At 39.6% G+C, this 24,242-nt stretch overlaps 1 protein-coding gene across 5 annotated transcripts in view; it reads left to right on the forward strand.

Moving 5' to 3' along the window:
• ACSL3 (acyl-CoA synthetase long chain family member 3) overlaps positions 1-24,242 on the forward strand; it is a 139,863-nt gene that overhangs the window by 741 nt on the left and 114,880 nt on the right. The gene's annotated exons all lie outside the window — the stretch shown is intronic.

Consider the following 24,242-nt stretch of genomic DNA (forward strand, 5'->3'; position numbering starts at 1 on the left):
GAGATGGGTCGACTTTGGTATTTGTTCAGGCCACGACCGGTGGTGATGGGGCGGGGATGAATACTGTTGTTTTGGGGTTGGGAGTTGAAGGTTTATTTTCCCTAGGTGCGTTTTAATTATACAGCAGTAGTGGAATGTGTAACACTGAGAGAGTGCTCACTACCAGCAGCCCAGTGGGGTAGGGATGATCCGGCCCGTTTCACAGATGAGGAACCTGAGGCCCAGAGACATAGAACTGGTTTGTCCAGGCTGGATTTAGAAAATGTGCTCGAAGCTATTGTGTATATGGCCCTTCAAAAATAGGGTAGAACAACGTCTTTGAAATTATACGGACGTTAGAGAGAGAATAGGCCTCGTGAAAGTGATTATAGCCGAATAAGATGACAAACAGCTGACATTTATTGCAGGTGTTGTGCTAAGAGCTTTCTGTATAGTATCTCTGAAACTGTTAACAACCCACTAGGGTGGCGGTTATTCCCATTTTACAGCTGGAGAAACTGCCGTTTGGATATATTAACTTGCCCCCAGATCACAGCCAGTAAGAGGAGAAGCTGGGATTCAGATCCGCCTGTCTGAAAATCCAGAGCTTTCACATCTAAGCACTATAGTATGCTGCCACTCCTTGGTGGCTGGCTGAATAGTTGTCACCGTGGATTTTTGTTTGAGTGGCCAGGAGAGCTGTAGTTTGATGATAACCTTTTCTGTTTCCCCAGATTAGTTCCGAGAGTTGAAGGGTGCTGCTGAGGTGCTCCTGAAAGTGTATTAGTAGGTTATTACAGGGCGGAGGAGGTGTGACACAGGAGTGTGCTGCACAGACTTTATTCTTTTCTTTTGTGTTCTGGCGTCTCCCCATGCACTTCTCACCCTTAGGAATGAGTAAGGCTTCTTTAGTCACTCTGGCATTTTCCCTTTAGACTTTTCCTGGTTTCTCTCTTTTTCTATAGAAAGAGTTGCTTCCGTAGGAGGGCAGTGTTGGGTGTAGAGCAGAGATCCACTGGATGTATGGGTCACCTAGTGTCTTTGGGTCTCAGTTACTGGGTTTGTAAGATGTTTGCGCTGGTTGATTTAAAGCTGAAATATTCTGAGTCATGTCCTTGAAGGAAAGAAGGAAGGAAGGAGGGATGGGAAGGAGCAATCCCTGTCTGGTTTGGGAAGTCAGATCTTAAAGCCCCAACATTTTTCTCATTGCTTATGTGCTCCTCTGCTGTCTGGTTCTGCTTAAATTAACCATTCCTCTTTCAATTAATTGCTCACTTAGAGCCTTTAATTCCTATTCTATGTCAGGCACCATGTAAAGTGCTAAGAATGCAGCAGTGAACAGAACTGATGTGAGCTTTGCCTTTACGGAGGAAACAAACGAAGCAAATCTCATACAAATAATATATAATTACAAATTATATGTGTAATGTGTAATGAAGGACAAGTAGTGTGTGAACAAATATTATATAGAGGATTGTGATTTAGATGGAAACCTAGTCTAGGGAGGCTTTTTTGTTTTTCCCCTTAGATGGTTGGTGACCAGTAGTGCTTGTTGACTAGACTGGGTACTATATATATTTTTTTAAACTTTTTATTTTGGGATGATTTGAGATTCACATAAAAGTTGCAAATATGGAATATTCCTGTATACCATAACCCAGCTCCCCTGCTCTTATATTAACGTGTCACATAACCTTGGTTCATTTGTCAAAACAAGAAATTAATATTGATATTATCCTCTTAACTATAGACTTTATTCAGATATCACCAGTTTTTCCACTAATGCCCTTTTTTCTGTTCCAGGATTGAGTCCATGATACCAGCTGGCATTTTGCATTCATGTTATTTTAGTCTTCTCTAATATTAAATACTAATTTTAAAATTTACCTTTTATGAGTTTACTTCTAATAATTTGTAAGAGTGGTATGGAACACTAAGAAAATAAATATACGAATATGTAAAATAAACTATATGTCATTTTCCAGCGATTCCAGTTTTGTTTAAATTAAGATTGCCCAGTATCAGTACGGTAGAAAGAAAATTGATCAGACTTAAAATTCAGGATCTGGAAAGGGAACATTTTCACTGGCATCTCCTTTTTTTTTTTTTTTTTTTTTTTTTGGTGGTATGCGGGCCTCTCACTGTCGTGGCCTCTCCCGTTGTGGAGCACAGACTCCGGACACGCAGGCTCAGTGGCCATAGCTCACGGGCCCAGCCGCTCCGTGGCACGTGGGATCCTCCCGGACCGGGGCATGAACCTGTGTCCCCTGCATCGGCAGGCAGACTCTCAACCACTGCGGCACCAGGGAAGCCCTCACTGGCATCTCTTTACCTCTCAAATTACTTTTATTTAATTTTACTTATTTCTCTTTCTTTTTCTTTGACAGATTATATTCCATTATAGGTTATTACAAGATATTGGGTATAATTCCCTGTGTTATACAGTACATCCTTGTTGCTTATCTATTTTACGTATAGTAGTTTGTATCTGTTAATCCGGTACTACTAATTTGTCCCTCCCCTCCTCCCTCTCCCCTTTGGTGACCATGTTTGTTTTCTGTGTCTGTGAGTCTGTTTCTGTTTTGTATATATATTCATTTGTATTATTTTTTAGATTCCACATACAAGTGATATCATATAGTGTTTGTCTTTTTCTGTCTGACTTTTTTCACTAAGCTTAATATTCTCTAGGTCCATCCATGTTGCTGCAAATGGCAATATTTCATTCTTTTTTATGGCTGAGTAATATTATAAACACACACACACACACACACACACACGCATATACACATCACATCTTCTTAAGTCAATTGTCTGTTGATGGGCACTTGTGTTGCTTCCATGTCTTGGCCATTGTAAATAGTGCTGCTAATATACATGTACCCAAATGTTCATTTTGAATTAGACTTTTCATCCTTTCTGGAGTGGAATTACTGGATCATATGGTGATTCTATTTTTAGTCTTTTAAAGTACCTGAATACTGTTTCCCATAGTGGCTACACCAAATTACATTCCCACCAACAGTGTAGGAGGGTTCCCTTTTCTCGTTCAGCATTTATTATATGTAGACTTTTGATAGTAGCCATTCTGACAGGTGTGAGGTGATACCTCATTGTGGTTTGTTTGGATTTGTATATTCTTTAATAATTAGTGATGTTGAGGATCTTTTCATGTGCCTGTTAGCCATCTGTATGTCTTCTTTGGAGAAATGTCTGTTTAGGACTTCTGCCCATTTTCTGATTGGGTGGTTTGAGTTTTTTTTGATATTGAGTTGTATGAGCTGTTTGTATAGTTGGAATATTAACTCTTTGTCAATCACATCATTTGCAGATATTTCTCTCGTAGGTCGTCTTTTCATTTTGTTTATGGTTTCTTTTGCTGTGCAAAACTTTTAAGTTTGATTAGGTCTCATTTGTTTATTTTTGCTTTTATTTCATTTCCCTTGGGAGACTGATTTAAGAAAATATTGCTACGATTTACGTCAAAGAATGTTTTGCCTATGTTCTCTTCTAGGAGTTTTATGGTGTCGTGTTTTATATTCAGATCTTTAAACCATTTGGAGTTTGTTTTTGTATATGGTTTGAGGGAATGTTCAGATTTGGTTGTTTTACATGTAGCTGTCTAGCTTTCCCAACACCACTTTTTGAAGAGACTGTATTTTCTTCTGGGGAGATTTTTGAATTGATATGGTGAGATATTACTAGATGACCGTCTTGCATTCTGAGGCTGTAATTAAATGTACATAAAGCAAGAGTTAGAGAACTTTTAAGCAACAATATTCTTTTAATTTCAATGTCTGTTTCTACTCAGAATGTCACTCCAGCTCACATTGCAAGATATGAAAGTGAGAGGGAATTTTTTCAGGAAGTCATTCTCCCTGCCTTTAGGGTACTTAAAGCTTAAATATTCCTGTAATACTTAAACTTTCCCCTTTCAGATGAACAGTTGGGAAGCAAGAAACTTATGTGAGATTTGGACCTGAGGATGGGATTTGGATGTTTTCAGGAAAGCTAGGCAGTTTTTTCTAACTTTAGATAAGTAGTATTATAATTATCGGAAGTATCCGGTGTAGTTTACACTTTATAGAGTGATTTAACTTAAAATTCTCACCTCTTAGGAGACAAATGATGACATGATTTGGGAAATATAAGCCATTAAATGTGTGACTATTTCAGTTGAACATGTATTAAGCCAATACAAATAGTTCATTGCAGTACATTTACTGAATGCCGTCTGCATGCAAAGTACCGTGCTAGGTGTACAATGTGGAATAAATAAAAAGATGAACTTGTAAAGTCGTTGCTTTCGAGGAGATTTCAATTTAGTGAATACTAATACTCAGATTAAAGTTTTTTTTCCTTTTTAAAGTACTATCATTTTAGCTTATTTGATCCTCTTAAGAGCCTTATATCATTAGCAGAAATATTGAGAAAATGGAGATTTAGAGGCAAAATTGCCAGACCTGGTGATTAATAGTAGTATATGGGTTGGGAGAAGGAGATGTTGAGTGATTACTCATTTACCATTTTGACGCTATCAGTGTAGAGATTGCCAGTGGAGAGACTAGAAAGAGAACAGGAAGAGGCCAGGGATGGAGCTGGGTATAGGAGGCTGAGCTTGCAAAGGAAACAGGAGTAGTGGCCAGGGAGGTGAGAGGACCGCCAGAAGCAGGTGTCCCTGCTGCCAAGGGGGAAGCTGTCAATACTGTGGAACGCCTCTGTGAGGAAAATTGAGTACCATCTGTTGTATTTAGCAACTGGGAGGTCATGGGTGACCTTGGCAGGAGATACTGATGTGGTGGTAGGGGTAGGATGGGGAGCAGAAGTAAGTAGAAGATGGGGAAAATGGAGACAGCAAGAATCGGAAACTGCTTCCACGAGTTCTGATTTTTAGCATATTTAAATGCTGAAGGGAGGGTGTCTGTTGAGAGGGGGAGGTCGAATATAGATGAGAAAAGTGTTACTTGTTTGTGCAAAGTTCGTGAGAAGATGGGAGGGCATGGGATCCAAAGCACGTGAGCCCTGTGCCTTAGCTGGGAGGAGGGACACCTCTTCTATAGTAAGAGAAGATGGGCCTGTAACCACCTGACAGGAGTCAGTACCATATTATGGAGCCCTGAGCAATTTCCAGAAAATTGCCAAGAACTGTTGAATTCCTAAAAATCAGCCCAATTTTTGCTGACTCATGACATAGTCTTTTTAGAAAACCTCACTACAAAGCATTGTGTGAAATTGATTTAACATGTGACTTAATCTCGATTTTTATCCACCTTAATATGGTATATACTTTCATCTGACTTCTGATTATAGTTTATTTCTTTTCTGAAGAAGGGGACAATATAAACATTAAATCTTGTGATTTCTTCCTTACGTGCTATTTTTAGTTTCATAATAGTTTTCGCACTGCTTCTGTCTTCCTGACATTTTAAATGCCTAAATTCTTTTTATTTAAAATCTTAACTGCTGTTTTTACTGAAATATGTTTACTTCTCATGTTTCCCATTTGGAGGAGTAAAGAATTATTGGATGATTCAGTGGGCTTAATGGATCTGCTAATTTTTATTTTGAACTGAAGATACCTAAGTAACCAATGTTTTGGGTAAATTGCCTCCAACTATAGTTCCCTATTTGTTTGTGAAGGTATTACGAGGATATATAGGGGCAATGATTTATTTGCTCATGTATTTCTTTAGTATGTATCTTGCAAGACACTGGGAATTTGAAAATGATTAAGAGATCGTCCCTGGGCTTCTCTGGCGGCACAGTGGTTAAGAATCCGCCTGCCAGTGCAGGGGACGTGGGTTCGAGCCCTGGTCTGGGAAGATCCCACATGCCGTGGAACAACTAAGCCCGTGCGCCACAACTGCTGAGCCTGTGCTGTAGAGCCCACGAGCCACAACAACTGAGCCCGTGCACCTAGAACCCGTGCTCCACAACAAAGAGAGCCACCACAATGAGAAGTTCGCTCACCGCAACGAAGAGTAGCCCCCGCTCGCTGCAACTAGAGAAAGCCCACGCAGCAATGAAGAATAAATTAAAAAATTCACTTATAAATAAATAATTTAGAAAAAGAAAAAAAAAGAGATCGTCCCTGCTCTCGAAGAACTCAGAATTCATGAAAGGAAAGTGACATTATATGGTGTAAGGGAAGAAGGTATAAGAATAGATGCATTACTGTATGGTATAGCTCAGGGCAGGAAGTATACCATAGCTCCTGTCTGGTATAGCTCAGACAGAACAAGGCAGGAAAAAGGGGAGACTTTACGGTGGAGGTGGTAGCCCAGTTTTCTACAACAAACTGGACTTTTTGCTAAGTGAACAAGGGAGATGGAATAGAATGTTTCACCTTGAATCTGTACCAGGTGTGTGTGTACACAGATATGTACACATTGGAGGTGGTATAACAATACTAAGGAATGTTGTTAGAAAAATAAAAACCTTATCTTGCTATAAAAAGCTTCCCATTTGTCATGTCATGGTCAGCTTTTCTATCCTTTATTTAATTTGGAAAGTAATCACACTTAGATAATATTTTTCTGATACAAAGCCTGGTTTTTCTTTTTCTATACTAATGGTCTTTGGAATAAAGATGATAGCCAATACCTTTACAGTATTTCCTCTGGCCAGGTGCTGTTCTGATTTTCTTCTCAATTTTATGAGATAGTTTTTTTTTTTTTATCATTCTTATTTCACACATGAGGAAATTGAGGCACAGGGAGCTTAAGTGATTTGCCCAAGTGTGTGCTGTACCTCATCCCAGGTAGTTAGGTTCCAGAGTCCAAGGCCCAGGCGCTGCACCTCCTCTCTGGGGTGACAGCTTGGTTTGAAGTTCATATATACCTCTGAAGGCATGACTATACTTGGAAGGAGCTGTGATGACAGTTTATCTATTTTTATGACACATAACTTACCTCCCCCCCCCATAAAAGCCCTGTTTTTAGAGAGGAGAATGTGAGGAGTAACAAACTAAATTGAGAGAATTTAACTAAAATTTTCTTCTTGAACTTGAACGTAAATACATCAGGATACATTCTCCTTTAACACTCTTACATAGGAATCATTAACATTGCCCTTTTAGCATTTTTTGGATCAGGAATATAAAGCAATTTTGGGTTCTGTAATCTGCTAATTCCATTTTTTTCCTTTTCTTTCTTAAGAAAAAAAAGAAAGGAGACCTGCTTTCTGTATGTCTGAGAAATATTTCGTACTATTTAATCCAGTTAAAGAAACCCACTTCCTTCCCCCAAATCCTCCACTTAACCACTAATCTGAATTTGGTGTTCGTTATTCATATCCATTGCTCTGCAATTTTACTACATATGGATGTATCCCTAAACAGTGTACAGTATTGTTTTATGTATTTTTAAACTTGATATAGATGGCATTGTATGTATTCTTATGCAGCATCCTTTTTTTTCAATCAATATCACTTAATCTATGTGGTTCCATCAGTTGAGTTTCATGACTGTGGGTACATCTCAGTTTAGCTAATTTACTTTAAAATTGTTTTACTTTCATTTTTATTTCCCTTTTTGTTCTTAGTAGATAATTTTGCAGATATATATCTAATATTGTTTCATTTTAAATTACATAAATGACTGTAGGGATAATTCACATGTGTCCTTCCTTTTGGGAAATTTTTATAAATCTACTTTTTTTTTTTTTTTTTTTTTTTTTAGAAATCCCACAGAGAATGTAACTTTAATTCCAAAGGTAATACAGTGAATTTTACAAATCATAACTTGAGTGTGGGTGGAAAATCACTTCAGTTTCTTTTTTTGTGTTTGTTCTTTTTTTGCGGTACACGGGCCTCTCACTGTTGTGGCCTCTCCCGTTGCGGAGCACAGGCTCTGGACGCGCAGGCTCGGCGGCCATGGCTCACGGGCCCAGCCGCTCCACGGCATGTTGGATCTTCCTGGACTGGGACACGAACCTGTGTCCCCTGCATTGTCAGGCGGGCTCTCAACCACTGCGCCACCAGGGAAGCCCTCGGTTTCTTTTTAAAATGTGCATTCCTGGTCCTCATTTCCAAATATCCTAATGAGATTCACAAGAAACTAAATTCCTAACAAGAATCCCCAGGTAATTCTAATGAGAGACACTGTTCCAAGAGAGTATGTACTCATTTTACCGCTCAATAAAAGAGCTCAACAGAAATAGTTAATCAGATTTGATAATGCTGCAGCAATGCTAACTATGAGAGTAATAGTAATAATTACAATTACAAGAGCAAACAAATTAATAGCTTTATAGTTGTCAGTCTGCTATGAACTTTCTTTTAATGGTTTCTACCAATCCTTATAAAAATCTGAGTTCCTACAAATTAAGTTTATACTTCTGATAAAGAATTTAGTCTAAGAAAAGAGAAGCTATTTGTCTACGTCCTGTAAGTAGCAAGCATCCGCACTCTCTCATAGCACAGACTTCTCCCATAATCCTCCCTGCTAGGCACTTCTATTTAAAATCATAATTTTATTTATTTATTTATTTTTTTATATGGAGGGGGATATTTATTGACATAGAAAAATGTTTATATATATTTTTTTATGAAAGAAAAAGAATATTCATTTATTTTTAATGACTTATTAGAACAAATACCTATAGATATCATTATATATATGATATATAAATTAATTATACAATATATCATGTATTAATTATTAAAACATACTCTGGTAAATATTATATATTCAATATGAAACAGGAGGAAAGGGGGCAGGGCACAACCTTTAAAAGAATTACATAGCCCGAGGACACAACATAAACTGATTAGAACAAAATAGGTCCAAGATGGCGGACGAGTCTACTTCCACTAGACCTTGAGCCTCAGTATACACTCATTGTAACACATCAGCAAGCTAAGCGACACACCCACAGGTGCCACGACAGTTCCAAGGATGACCATAAAGGTCAAAAAGTGGGCGGTGGCTCAATTCCTAGAAATCCCCACCCCTTCCCCAAAATAGCTGGAATACTCCTCCCACTCATCAGCGTATGAAATTACTCACCCCTATAAAACTAACAACCCCATACCCTGGTGCTGCCCTCGCCTTCTTTTTTTTTTTTTTTTTTTTTTTTTTTTTTTATAGGTATACCTGGATTTAATTCTCACTTCTACCGCTTGGTAGCTGGATAGCCTTAGGCAAGTTTCATACCTCCCTGAAATTCACTTAATTCAGTCTGTAAAATGGCATAATAACTTATTATAGCATCCTTTTAGGAATTTTAAATCAGTTCTTGAAATAAAAGTACACAATATATAGACAAGTATGGATTCCTCAATAGATGTTTGACCTTTCATTTCTCCAGTATCCCACCCGCATCAAATAAAGAAAAATACTTTTTAAAATTTATGAATATTTCATTGTTGTAAAGTTAAAGCCATAAAAATAATCAAATGGCCTACTATCATACCGTTAGAGAAAAAAAAAAAAAAAAGGTGTTCATGAGAGTTCCATATTAGAATACAAGTTTTCCTTAGGCACCTGTTTATGTATGCTATTCTGCTCTTTACAATAAATAATTAAATTTAAAAGACTTAATTCCTCACTTTTAAGACATTATTAGTTTACAAATTACATATTGACCTATGCTAAATTTTATACCGACCCATGCTAATGAATTCAGTACAGAAAACAAAAAACACTGCACTCAAGCAAACTACATATATATATATATATATATATAAAACTTATATGAGAATTGCTACTCCAGCTTTCTTTTGGTTTCCATTTGCATGAAATACCTTTTTCCATCCCCTTACTTTCAGTCTGTATGTGTCTCTAGGTCTGAAGTGGGTCTCTTGTAGACAGCAAATATATGGGTCTTGTTTTTGTATCCATTCAGCCAATCTGTGTCTTTTGGTGGGAGCATTTAGTCCATTTACATTTAAGGTAATTATCGATATGTGTGTTCCCATTCCCATTTTCTTAATTGTTTGGGGTTTGTTATTGTAGGTCTTTTCCTTCTTTTGTGTTTCTTGCCTAGAGAAGTTCCTTTAGCAGTTGTTGTAGAGCTGGTTTGGTGGTGCTGAACTCTCTCAGCTTTTGCTTGTCTGTAAAGGTTTTAATTTCTCCATCAAATCTGAATGAGATCCTTGCTGGGTAGAGTAATCTTGGTTGCAGGTTTTTCTCCTTCAACACTTTCAATATGTCCTGCCACTCCCTTCTGGCTTGCAGAGTTTCTGCTGAAAGATCAGCTGTTAACCTTATGGGGATTCCCTTATGTGTTATTTGTTGTTTTTCCCTTGCTGCTTTTAATATGTTTTCTTTGTATTTAATTTTTGACAGTTTGATTAATATGTGTCTTGGTGTATTTCTCCTTGGATTTATCCTGTATGGGACTCTCTGTGCTTCCTGGACTTGATTAACTATTTCCTTTCCCATATTAGGGAAGTTTTCAACTATAATCTCTTCAAATATTTTCTCAGTCCCTTTCTTTTTCTCTTCTTCTTCTGGAACCCCTATAATTCGAATGTTGGTGCGTTTAATGTTGTCCCAGAGGTCTCTGAGACTGTCCTCAGTTCTTTTCATTCTTTTTTCTTTATTCTGCTCTGCAGTAGTTATTTCCACTATTTTATCTTCCAGGTCACTTATCCGTTCTTCTGCCTCGGTTATTCTGCTATTGATCCCATCTAGAGTACTTTTAATTTCATTTATTGTGTTGTTCATCGTTGCTTGTTTCATCTTTAGTTCTTCTAGGTCCTTGTTAACTGATTCTTGCATTTTGTCCATTCTATTGTCCATTCTATCTCCAAGATTTCGGATCAACCTTACTATCATTATTCTGAATTCTTTTTCCGGTAGACTGCCTATTTCCTCTTCATTTGTTAGGTCTGGTGGGTTTTTATCTTGCTCCTTCATCTGCTGTGTGTTTTTCTGTCTTTTCATTTTGCTTATCTTACTGTGTTTGTGGTCTCCTTTTTTGCAGGCTGAAGGTTCGTAGTTCCTGTTGTTTTTTGTGTCTGTCCCCAGTGGCTAAGGTTGGTTCAGTGGGTTGTGTCGGCTTCCTGGTGGAGGGTACTAGTGCCTGTGTTCTGGTGGATGAGGCTGGATCTTGTCTTTCTGGTGGGCAGGTCCACGTCTGGTGGTGTGTTTTGGGGTGTCTGTAGACTTATTATGATTTTGGGCAGCCTCTCTGCTAATGGGTGGGGTTGTGTTCCTGTCTTGCTAGTTGTTTGGCATAGGATGTCCAGCACTGTAGCTTGCTGGTCGTTGAGTGAAGCTGGGTGCTGGCGTTGAGATGGAGATCTCTCGGAGATTTTTGCTGTTTGATATTATGTGCAGCTGGGAGGCCTCTTGTGGACCAGTGTCCTGAAGTTGGCTCTCCCACCTCAGAGGCACAGCACTGACTCCTGGCTGCAGCACCAAGAGCCTTTCATCCACAGGGCTCCTTAATTTGGGATGATTCGTTGACTATTCAGGTATTCCACAGATGCAGGGTATATCAAGTTGATTGTGGAGCTTTAATCTGCTGCTTCTGAGGCTGCTGGGAGAGATTTCCCTTTCTCTTCTTTGTTCTCACAGCTCCCAGGGGCTCAGCTTTGGATTTGGCCCCGCCTGTGCGTGTAGGTCGCCGGAGGGCGTCTGTTCTTTGCTCAGACAGGACGGGGTTAAAGGAGCCGCTGATTCGGAGGCTCTGGCTCACCCAGGCCGGGGGGTAGGGAGGGTCACGGAGTGTGGGGCGGGCCTGCAGCGGCAGAGGCCGGCGTGACGTTGCAGCCTGAGGCGCGCCGTGCGATCTCCCGGGCGAGTTGTCCCTGGATCCCGGGACCCTGGCAGTGGCGGGCTGCACAGGCTCCCCGGAAGGGCGTGTGGCTAGTGACCTGTGTTCGCACACAGGCCTCCTGGTGGCGGCAGCAGCGGCCTTAGCGTCTCATGTCTGTCTCTGGGCTCCGCACTTTTAGCCGCGGCTCGCGCCCGTCCCTGGAGCTCTCTCAAGCAGCGTTCTTAATCCCCTCTCCTCGTGCACCAGGAAACAAAGAGGGACGTAAAAGTCTCTTGCCTCTTCGGCAGGTCCAGACTTTTCCCCGGACTCTCTCCCGGCTAGCCGCGGTGCACTAACGCCCTGCAGGCTGTGTTCACGCCGCCAACCTCAGTCCTCTCCCGGCGCTCCGACAAAAGCCGGAGCCTCAGCTCCCAGTCCCGCCCGCCCCGGCGGGCGAGCAGACAAGCCTCTCGGCTGGTGAGTTCCGGTCGGCCCGATCCTCTGCGCTGGAATCTGTCCGCTTTGCCCTCCGCACCCCTGTTGCTGTGCTCTCCTCCGCGGCTCCCAAGCTCCCCCACTCCGCCTCCCGAAGTCTCCACCCGCGAAGGGGCTTCCTAGTGTGTGGACACTTTTCCTCCTTCACAGCTCTCTCCCGCTGGTGCAGGACCCGTCCCTATCCTTTTGTCTCTGTTTAGTTTTTTCTTTTGCCCTAACCAGGTACGTGGGGGGTTCCTTGCCTTTTGGGAGGTCTGAGGTCTTCTGCCAGCGTTCAGTAGGTGCTCCGTAGGAGTTGTTCCACGCGTAGATGTATTTCTGGTGTATCTGTGGGGAGGAAGGTGATCTCCGCGTCTTACTCTTCCGCCATCTTCCCGGAAGTCTCCCTATAAATCTACTTTTGATTTAGCCAATTCTGTATTTGAGTGCTTGTTTAAGAATTTTCCTCTAGAATGTGCCTTTTTCCATTGTAATTTTGGTGGGTAGGGACATGGACTTGGAGTTAAGTTTTCTTGGAATTGAATTCTGGCTTATTAGTTATGTGATCTTGAGCAGCTTATTTAACCTCTCTGTGCCTCAATTTCTTCTGTAAAAAACGGATAATAAGAAAATCTGCTATATATTGTTGTCAGGATTTATATGAGATAAGTTCCTGGCACATAGCACTCAGTAAATATTAACTATTTTAAATTTATTTATTTTTAGAATATACAGTATTTTCTAAGTTCATCCACTCACTTTTTGTTATTGCCTTACCTTTTGAAGCAGCGTTATCCTTACATAGACAAATACACTTCAAGGAAATGTCTAATGTATTGTAACCTCTGGTTAATGGAGATTGGGAAGAGATATTGTAAATAGTAAACTGTAAACTGAGGGACATTAAGTAGATTTTGTTATATTTTAACGTCAATAATTTAGGATTTACCTTGTGCTTTAGTTTTCTGAAGTGTCTATAAAGCACCTTGAAAGTAGGTTGACATGGTGTACTTCTCAGTCGGGTAACTTAAGAATCTCCGTATTAGTTTTAAACATCTTTTGAATATGACCTCGATAATGGTTCAAGTAGCATTTCTAAATATACTGTTTTAGGTCATCAACTTTGTGTTGAGTGGTGAAGGAATCATTGCCATATATGTGGGTAAAACTTGCTGTGTAAATTTGATCTGATTCCTTAACCTTTCTCAGCCTTCCATTTCAATTTCTGTAACATAAAGATGTTCTTACTTTGCAGGGCTATCACAAGGATTGAGGGAGATGACAGTAGTTTAGGGTACACGGTTGACCCATATGTTAGTTGTTAGTTATTTCTCTGCCTCCCTCTGTCTTCTCTTTTTTCCTCTTTTCTTTCTTCTCTATTCTTTTTTTCTCTTTCCTCCTTTCTCTGTCCTTTCACTGATATATAAAAATCTGCACATATTTAATGTATACAATTTGAGTTTGGACATGCATACACCTGTGCAGCCATCTCCACAATCAAGGTAATAGGCATATTGATCACCTCCAAAAGTTTCCTTGTGCCTCTTTGTTTCTTGTTTTTGTTGTATTTTGATTTTTTCTGTCCTTCAGAAGCAGTTTTTTGGTAAGAAATAACAAGGTATTCTGAGTCCAGCATGTGACCAAACCCATCATATAAGTAAAAAGCATACATCACTTAAAGGGGACTAAGGAATACTAATTCCTTAAGGATGAGAGTGTTCAAGATACATAAAGGATGTGGTTAATGTTGAGTGAGCAGTACAGAGGTCAGAGAGGTCATGTTGGCCAGGGTAGCCAAGAGTCAGCTGAGCAAGATTGGATTTGAAAAAATAGTTGAGTTTGAGGTAGAGGAACTCAAATGGGGATGTCCAGGGCAGTTGGGGAAGAGCAAGGTTGACAAATAAAATTGAGAAATCACTTGTTCCGGGGGACTAGAGAAGCTGTGAGGATAAGTCACATCCCTGCGGAGAAGCAAGAACACCAGAGATTTGGAGGACAGAGACAATTAAAGACCTTGCCTAAGACTCATTTATGTATTGATTCCTTCAACTCAGGAAGTACAGTTGACCCCTGAACAACATGGGTTTGAACTGTGTGGGTCCACTTACTTGTGGATTCCCCCCCCCCCCCCCCACTAAATGTGTACTACAGCACTACACAGTCCAAAGTTGGTTGAATCTCTGGATGTGGAACTGTGGGTATAGAGGACTGACTATAAAATTATATCCGGATTTTTGACTGTATGGAAGGTTGGCGCCCCTAAACCCCGTGTTCAAGGGTCAGCTGTAATTGTTGAATGAATGGAAGGTAGTAGGAATAGGAAGGGACACTGGGCAGCCAGCAAGTGAAGAGAACCATGTGGGCTCTGAGTTGTTACAGGAGGAGCATTCAGGGTCTGGCCCGAGTTGTTTCTAACCCTGCTGCTTGACTGTCAGTGTGGCACTGCCCATTGCCGTTTAGCCTTTGTGGAGCTCAGTTTCCTTGTCTGTAAACCTTGCTCAACGCTGTTGTGAGCTGCTTCTCCATCAGTGCTCTTTTTCTTTTACCTCCCTTTCCACCTCTTCCTTTTTCTTGGTTTAGGACTTTTTCTATTTCTGCCACGTTTCTTTCTTAGGCTTCTTTGAAACTTTATCAGTTAGCTTTGTGTGTTTCCCCCTCTGTGTTTGTTTATGTGTTTACTACTTGTAATTCACTGGGGTATTTGTATGGATTTTATTAGATACTAACTACACTGGCTGCTGCATAGGTGTAACCTTTAGAATATTATCTTCTAAATTGGTATTGTAGGCATAAAACAGTTCATTTTTCTGCATTGCTGTTTCTAGGTTATAAAATACTCAGTTATCACTTTGGCCAGAATTATGAAAAATTCCTACTTCAACCAGAGAAGTTTCTTATTTTTACTTATTTTACTTTCATCAGGATTGAAGTGATCCTCATTCTGGACCCTGACTTTGGCTTTTTTTTTTTACTGTAACATTAAAACAATCAGAAATCTTTCTCTTCTCTTTGGAAACTGACTTGATCTCTGAACTTATTACCTCCTGTTTGGGGGAAGCTTGGGGTAGTCGAGTTCTTTCTAAAATGAAGTAAGGAGTTTATTTTAGTTCCATGGAAAACCAGAATGAACCAGAATGAATTAATCTTAGAACTGTACTTGACATTAATTGCAATTATACCACATGGACCATAATACACGGAATTATTATTTGTTACATATTCACAATACTTCCGTAAGTCATTTTCCTTTTGTACTGAAACTTTCCACATTGCTAGTGTGTTAGAGTCTAGGAATTTGTATTCATCATTGACTCTGAAACTAGGCCTGACTTCTAACCTGATGCCTGTTTAGACTCTCCTGCATAGTATTCTCCTTAGAAATTCAAAATGTTTATTTGTAAATCACTTTCTGAGGCATAAAAAGAATACCTGTTTTCTCCAACATCTTGAGGTGGGAGGGTTGTGAGAGGTAGTAGCTGGTTGGGAGTGAGGTGTGAGGTCAGAGAGGGGAGCTCATGGGACCCCAAGTATAAGGAGTGAGATTGGCGTGATAGAGGGGAGAGATGCAGGCCTTGAGCTTTACGACCACATTGGCACTTGAATTCCCAAATCTGACTCCACCTCATTTTAGTTTTGCAACCACAGCAGATTACCTCCAAGTGTCAATTTCTTTAAGATAAGGATGGTCTCTGTCTTGCAGCGTACGTGTGCTCCGGGGTGTGCATGCAAGTCATCTCTGCAGTGCTGGAAGAAAACGTTAGAATTAAAAAAAAAATGTCCATATGTTATGCATGATTTGTGGTGTTTATAGCATGCTAGAACAGTAACACGTATGTACAGTGTTAAAGGTGCACATGTTTGGAATGCCAGCAGTTTTACCAAAAGGGGCTTGTGATCCTTAAAGTTTAGAGACCATGAGCTAGTAGATAAAAGCTAGGCCCATGCTCGGAGGCTTATTAGTCTGGGGGCAGCATTATATATAGATGAATTGGGGATGGGGTTGAAGAACTTGGGTTACTTGGCTCTGGGAAATGAAGGGTATCAGATTTAGGGAGCACGTCTCTGCAAGTTCATTTGAAAAATGGTAGACATAGTAAATCTGGCATGGGTAATGATTTGAGTTACTTTGTGAAAGTTTTAAACTGTATATTCTTACATTATCTCAGTGTTAGAAGATTACATGGTAGAAATTTGGGTGGGACATAACCCAGAAAAGTGAGTCAGTGTTAGGGAATTGCTCTTGATATGCATGGGTAGTTTACCCACAGATAACTGAGAGCTGGCTAACTTAATGTTTGTTTATATTGTATGATGCCAGAGGACAGGCTTGTTAACTATAGGTGATTAATTACAGTTTTGTGTTTCATGCTCTCAATTTCAAATTGCTTTATGAAATAAATGTATTTGCTCTCTTTTTAGATAAGTCTAAAACATAATGTGTTTGTTTTGGGCTCCTTTAAGGGAGAGTAGCTGTTTAACGTAGAAAGTAAGCATCTCTGAGGACGGGGATACTTGTTAGTTACTGATGCACGTCCAGTGCCCAGCACGTAGAAGATACTCATATTTGTTGTTAGAATCCATCTCTGCATCCCTGTCACCTAGCACAACAGTGAACATGAGATACTCAGTAAATGTTTATTAAATTGAATTGAGAGATTTGAGCATAATACCAGAAAAATTTTGGAAGGCCAAAAACCTGACATCAAAATGACCAGTGTACGCTTATTAGTGGGAGCTCAGGAATTCTGAAAGAGTAGACTTGCTTTTGATATGCATTTGAGTAGCTCACTGGTTGAGTAATAGGTATAGTTATAATTTAAAAATTATGTGATAAAGAAAGCAAGAAAGTGTGATGGATTGTCTCGGGCCAGGCCAGCTGCTTGTTGTACTTTAATATCATAACCACTTGTAGCCTTTGACACTCTTGACCGTGCCCTCATTGACCCTTACGTCTGCCTTTGGCTTCTAGGACACGCTCTTGGTTTCTTTACCCTTCTAGCTGGCTTTTATAATAACTGTCTTTAATCCTTTTATCTTATAACCGAGTATACTATTTTTGAGGGATTCCATGGTTTCAACTCTAACATGGTTAGAGTCAGTGTTGATTCTAAAATCTACATCTTCAGTTCTGTCTGGAGCCCCAGTCTTGTATTTCTGACAATATTGTGACTATCTTTTCTGGCCATTTCCCCAGACTTAATATCCTACCCTATACTCAGGTACTCATATGTATCTGTTCTTCTTCCTGTATTCCTCATATCTATTGCAAGTCATCCGATATTCTAGAAGTGTTGACTTTAATCTTCAAAGATTAATCTTCACATCTCACCACATCCTATTACCTCAGAAAAGTCTCTCCAGTTGGTCCTCGTACTTCCGTATCTACTGCCCTAAACCCTGGACCTCATCATCCTTTGCTTGGGCTATTGTAATAACTACATACCGGGAATCTTTTGTGGTTTGTTCTGTTTGTTGACCCAAGTAGTCATTCTGAAAAAACAAATTGGGTCAAGTGCCTTGCTTATTAAAACGTGTCTCTGCAACATATTCCTCTATTCCATTTTCATTTCTACCTTCCCTCAATTTCCTGGGTTCCAACTATCTCAAGCTACTTGTGATTCCTTATTCTCTGCCCCTTCATGCCTCTGTGTGTCAGGCAGGAGTGGAGGGTGGAAATGGGGCACAGAGGGATTGAGTTAGTGCTTGTCTGTGGGACCAGGGAGGCCTTCACATGGAGGCTTCAGCTGAATCTTAAAGAATGAGTTTACTTTGGCAGGCCTTTTAGTTTCTTTTAATTCTATCAAATTCTTTTAATTCAATCCCAGTTCCGGGTTCTAGAGAGAATATTAGTGAACCAACACATCAGTGCTTTCGTTACAGGCCTCACTGGTCATAGGCTCCTGGATCCCTGTGGATGCCTGTGTTTGCCATAGTCAGCTGGGGTAGAGATGGGCGTGAAGTGGCGTAGTTCAAACGAAACCAGTGCTTCTCTTCCCAACAGAGCTGTAGGCCAGGCAGTGTGGGCTGTGTAGGCTACCGTGATAGCACTGGAGATGGTTTTATAATGAGAAAAAAGACTTGGGAACAAATCCTTTTTGGGACATGGGAGCTGTGGAAGAGGTATTGCTAGGCTGATTGTTTGTTTCAGGGGTGTGTTCCTCATCTTTCTAGGACTCACATTCAGCCATTGGCTCAATTCTGGTTTTACTTTGATGCTGTTTAATTTATTGAATAATCTATCCTTCACTCATTGATCTGAAACGCCACCATCATTAAGTGTAAATGTCCCATGACTATTTCTAGTTTTTACAATTCTGTACCAGAACAGTTAGTGTTAGTTTTGGCATCTAATAGGCTGGTATGGGCTAAGTATTCTTGTTTTCAAATTTTCTTAGTTAATCTTAAAATGTTTCTTCTAGATAAACCTTGGAACTAGTATATCAACTAGCCATACAGAATTGACAAAGTCCTAGTAGGATTTTGATTGGGATTGTATTTGGTTTATAGGTTAATTTTGGTGGAGTTATAGTTATCCTTTCTACCTGAGACCTAGTCTGTCTTTCCATGTATGCAAGTCTTTTAGTGTCTATCAGTAGTATTATATATATCTATATCTATATATACACACACACACACATATATAAAATCTTTTTCCTTTTTATTTTCTAACTGGTTATTACTACTGTATAGGAAAATGATTGGTTTTTGTTGTCTACCTAGTATCCAGATATCTTAATGAACTTTCTCTCTGGTTGGATAATTTTCAGATGATTCTTTTGGATTTTCTTGTCAGACATTAATTATCTGCAAACAGTTATTATTGTGTGTCTCCTTTTCCAGTATTCCTATTCCTCATTTCTTTTTTTCATCATTGCATTGTCTAGACTGTAGTGCTGTCCATAAGAAATGCAATTAGAGCCACAAATGTGAACCATATCTGTAGTAGTTTAAATTTCTAGTAGGTATCTTAAGAAGAAACAGGTAACTTTAATACATTTTATTTAATCAAGTATATTCAACATATAATCAATATAAAAATGATTAACGAGATGTTTTACATTTTCTTCATACTAAGTCTTTGCAAGTCCATGCGTATTTTACATTTAGAGCACATCTCAATTTGGACAAGCCACACTTCAAGTGTTAAGTGGCTCCATGTGGCTGATGACTACAGGGCTAGAGCCTTTTTAACAGTGTTAAATAATTATAGTCACAACTGGCCTCCTTGTCTTAATTCCTGACTTTAATGGAAATTTGAGTCTGATGTTTGCTATTGGTTTCTGATATGCTTTTATTAAGTTGAAGTTTTCTTTTGTTTCTGAGTAAGAAGTTCCTTTTAATAATTGACGGTGATGGGGAAATTGGGCAGCCACATGCAAAAGAATAAAACTGGACCCACTATCTTATACCGTAAACAAAAATTAACTCAAAATGGATTAAAGACTTGAGTGTAAGACCTGAAGCCATAAAGCTCCTAGAAGAAAACATAGGTGGTAAACTCCTTGACAGGTCTTGGTGATAATTTTTTGAATCTGCCACCAAAAGCAAAAGCAACAAAAGCAAAAATAAACAGGTGGGATTACATTAAACTAAAAAACTTCTGCACAGCAAGGGAAACATCAACAAAAAAGGCAGCCTATTTAATGGGAGAAAATATTTGCAAATCATCTATCAGATAAGGGGCTAATATCCAGAATATATAAACTGATACAACTGAACAGCAGAAACAAAACAAAGCAAAAAACAACACAGCCACAAAAACCGATTGAAAAATGGACAGAAGATCCAAGTAGATATTTTTCCAAAGACATACAGATGGCCAACAGATGAGTGAAAAAATGCTCTACATCATCATTCATCAGGGAATTGCAAATCAAAACCACAATGAGAGATCTCCTCATACCTGCTAGAATGACAGTTACCAAATAGACAAGAAATAACAGTGTTGACAAGGATGTGGAGAAAAGGGAACCCTTGTGCACTATTGATGGGGATGTAAATCAGTGCATCCAGTATGGAAAACAGTATGGAAGTTCCTCAAAACATTGAGAATAGAACTAACATATAATTCAGCAGTTCCACTCCTGGATATTTATCTGAAGAAAATGAAAACACTAATTCAAAAAGATATGTGCATCCCCATGTTCACTGCAGCACTATTTCCATATGGAAATGGAAACAACTTAAGGTGTCCATCAGTGGAGGAATGGATAAAGAAGACGTATATATACACAGTGGAATATTAGGCATTAAAAAGAATGAAATCCTGCCATTTTTGACAAAATGGATGGACCTCGAGGGCATTATACCAAGTGAAATAACTCAGAGAAAGATAGACACCATGTGATCTCTCTTTTATGTGGAATCTTCAAACAAACAAACAAAAGCTAAGGTCATAGATACAGAGAACAGATTGGTAGCTGGCCAGAGGTAGGGGTTGGGGGAGGGAGAAATTAGCTGTTTTGGCAAAAGTTAATAATATTTATTTTTCTTAAATACTTAAAAAAAACATATACTGACATGATTACACCTTTCTGTCCCACTTAAACTGTTAATATAAATAATGATAATAATAGAGTTCTGTAGTATAATACAAGAGATATATAAGGTTTTTGTCCCCACTCTTGGCACAGAGCTCCTGAGACCCTTGGAATTTCCTGATTGTTAGGAGTACCTTTTATTCATAAAAGCTCCTTTGGATCACACCCTAGTTTACGCTAATGAAGTGACTTAGGATGGAGTCCCTAGAGCATCTCAGAATGGAGCTGGTCACCAGAAAGACCAAGTGATTAGAGGTTTGAACTTTCAGCCCTACTCACCGACCTCCTGCAAGGAGTGAGGGGGCTGGAGACTGAGCTTTATAAAAACTCTTGAACAAGGGGATATTCAGTAAGCTTCCGGGACGGTGAGCATTTCTGTCCAGGTGCTGGGGAGGCGGCACACCTGGAGAGGGTTTGGAAGCTCTGCTGCATACCTTCCTCCCCATCCCTTGCCTTGTGCGTCTCTTCCGTTTGTCTGTTTCTGAGTTGTATGCTTTATAATGAACTGGAAAACGTAAGTAAAGAGTGTTCCTGAGTTCTTTGAGCCATCCTAGTAAGTTATTGAACCTGAGGAGGGGTTTGTGGGAATCCCTATTTATAGCCGGCCGGAGACTTGAAACTACCAAGTGGGGAACAGTGTTGTGGGACTAACCCCTTACTTAAGCTGTGGGATATAGCTCTTATGAAATAGATTACAAAACTTACACCAATTCTGGCTTAAAAATTATCTCTAACTTTTATCAAAAGAGTGTACGCACACGGTGGAAGACTTCTTAAAGTAATTTCTTGGCAGAGTGTGTTTGTGGAATTAAATTTTCTGAGTCCGTGCGTGTCTGAAAACGTCTTTATTCTACCTGCAGTTGAACAGGAATGTAGATGGGAGTAGAGTTCTGGATTAAAATTTCCCTCAAAAGTCTGTAAGGCAGGGCTTCTCTGGTGGCGCAGTGGTTGAGAGTCCACCTGCCCATGCAGGGGACACGGGTTCGTGCCGTGGTCCGGGAGGATCCCACATGCCGCGGAGCGGCTGGGCCTGTGAGCCATGGCCGCTGAGCCTGCGCGTCCGGAGCCTGTGCTCCGCAACGGGAGAGGCCACAACAGTGAGAGGCCCACGTACCGCAAAAAAAAAAAAAAAAGTCTGAAGGCATTGTTCATAGCCTTCTAGCGTCCAGTACTGTGGAGACATCTGCTGCCAGTATGATTCTTATTCCTTTATAGGAAGGGTGACTATACATCCTGGTTTGTCTGGAATACCTTCAAATTTATCTTATAATAGTACATGCTTTTATTCCCAAAAATATCCTTCTTTGTTGATTAATTATAGAATCACCTTATTTGTAAGTGACCTGGTTTTTGTTTTTTGGAAGCTTTTAGGGTATTCTTACACCTGGTGCTCTGAGAATTCACAAGGCTGTGTTGAGAGTTCAGTTAATTTTTTTCCCCCCATTCATCCGCTCAGTACTCAGCAGGCCCTTTCAATTTGAAGACTAGTGTTCATCAGCTCTGGGATATCTTATTGCAGAATACTTCAGTAATTTTTACCTCTTCATTCTCTTTGTTCTTTCTTTCTAAAACTCCTTTTAGTGGAACTTGGTCTTTGGGATTAATTTGACACCCAATTAGAAAAACAAAAACTTTTTAACCTCCTGTTCTCTACTTCATTGCTTGTGCTTTCCTTCCTGGGAAAGTATTCCCAACCTCATTTTCTAATACATCTATTGACTTTTATTTTGAGGTGTTACTAACTTCCAAGAGCTTTTTCTTATTTTCAGTCCTTCTGTATACCATACTATTCTTGTTTCATCAACAAGATGGTCTCTTTTATCCCTTTGAGAATATTAATTACATATGCATATTTAAAGTGTTTCCTACATTGTCTATCTCCATTTCATACCCCCCTCACACACACTTCCTGTTTTCATCTCTCACTGTGATTTTTTTCCCTCAAATATCTGGTGATCTAGAGCTTTATTTTCTGTCTGGATTTTTGGTTCTGATACATCTTCCTGTTTCTAGTTTTTTTCCATCAATACATTCTAAACATTGGCACTAGATTTAACATTATGAAACAGATCTGATTATCCCATTCACTTGCATAAAAATCTGAATGGGTCTTCAGAGATCTGGATAATGTCTAAACCACTTAGCGTTGCACACAGGGCAGTGGCAGTGAGGTACAGTGTTTTCTAGAGCTGCTGTCATGCCACAAATTTGGTGGCTTAAAACAACAGGAATTTATTCTCATAGTTAATAGAAGCTAAAAGTTTGAATCAGCATTACTGGGCTGAAATCAAGGTGTTGCCAGGGCTGAGCTCCCTCCTTCTAGAGAAGAAGCTGTTCCCGCCTCTTCTAGCCTCTTCAGCCTCTGGGACTGCTGCAGTCCGTTGCTCCACTCGAGGCTTCTAGGCCAGCGTCTTCAAATCTCTTTGCTTCATCTTCACTGTGTATGTCAAATCTAGTGCTTCTGTCTTACAGGGACACTTGTGATGGCATTTAGGGCCCACTGGGTAATCGACGATTGTCTCCCCATCTCAAAAGCCTTAATTTAATAACACCTGCAAAGACCCATTTTCCAAATAAGGTAACATTTACAGGTTCCAGGGATTAGGACCTGATACCTTTGAGGTCGTTAATCAGCCTACAACAAATACTTAGAGTTTTCTTAAATTGCCCTTTTCTTGAATACCTCTGCTTTTCCAAATACTATTACTGCCTGCAGTTTCTTCTCTTCTTGCCTCCTTGGCCAAAAATGAATGGATCATTAAATCTTTGTTGAGGAGATTCAACAGTTATTGAGGGTCAGTTGAATACTAGGACTTGTCATATTAGAAAACAAAACAAGGTAAAGTAAACATGCACCTGTGTCAAACCTTCTCCGGGGCAAATTACTCAGAAGGGATTCACTAAGTCATAGGAATTTACATTTTTAGCTTTTGCTGCCAAATTGCTCTCCAAAGTGGCTGCACTTCCCCTAATAATGCCAAGAGCGATCTTGTTTCCTATATCCTTGCCAATACTTGTGATTTTTTTTTCAGTAAAAGAAATCTGATAGGGGAAAATTACATTGTTTTAACTTGCATTTCCTGGATAACTAGTGATGTTGACCTTTTTTTTCAAAGTTAATAGGCGTTTGGATTTTTTCTCTGAATGTACATAGTGCATTTTTTCTATTGCGTTGCCTTCTATTTATAGAAATTCGACAAATATGGATATGTATTGTTCATATATGTTGCTGTCCTCATTTACATAATGAGTAAACTGGCACAAGAAATAAGTAAATTGATAAGGTGCCCCCCTCACTCCCCATGGACAGATGGATAGATGAATGAAGAAATGAATGAATGCGTCTAGAATCATAGCTATTAAAAAACAGAGCTGGGATTTTGGACCCACATATATCTGGTTGTAAGGCCTGTCCCTTTTAAAGTACATCTGGCTGCCTTGTAGCGAATGAGGAAATTAATAGTGAGGCAGTGGTGTGCTGAATTTTGACTCAAAATACTTAACCATTACTTACTAGCTCTGTGAGTTTGGGCTGATGTTAAT

Source organism: Orcinus orca, chromosome 7 (genome assembly GCF_937001465.1).
Source record: "Orcinus orca chromosome 7, mOrcOrc1.1, whole genome shotgun sequence".
Taxonomy (NCBI): Eukaryota; Metazoa; Chordata; class Mammalia; order Artiodactyla; family Delphinidae; genus Orcinus; species Orcinus orca.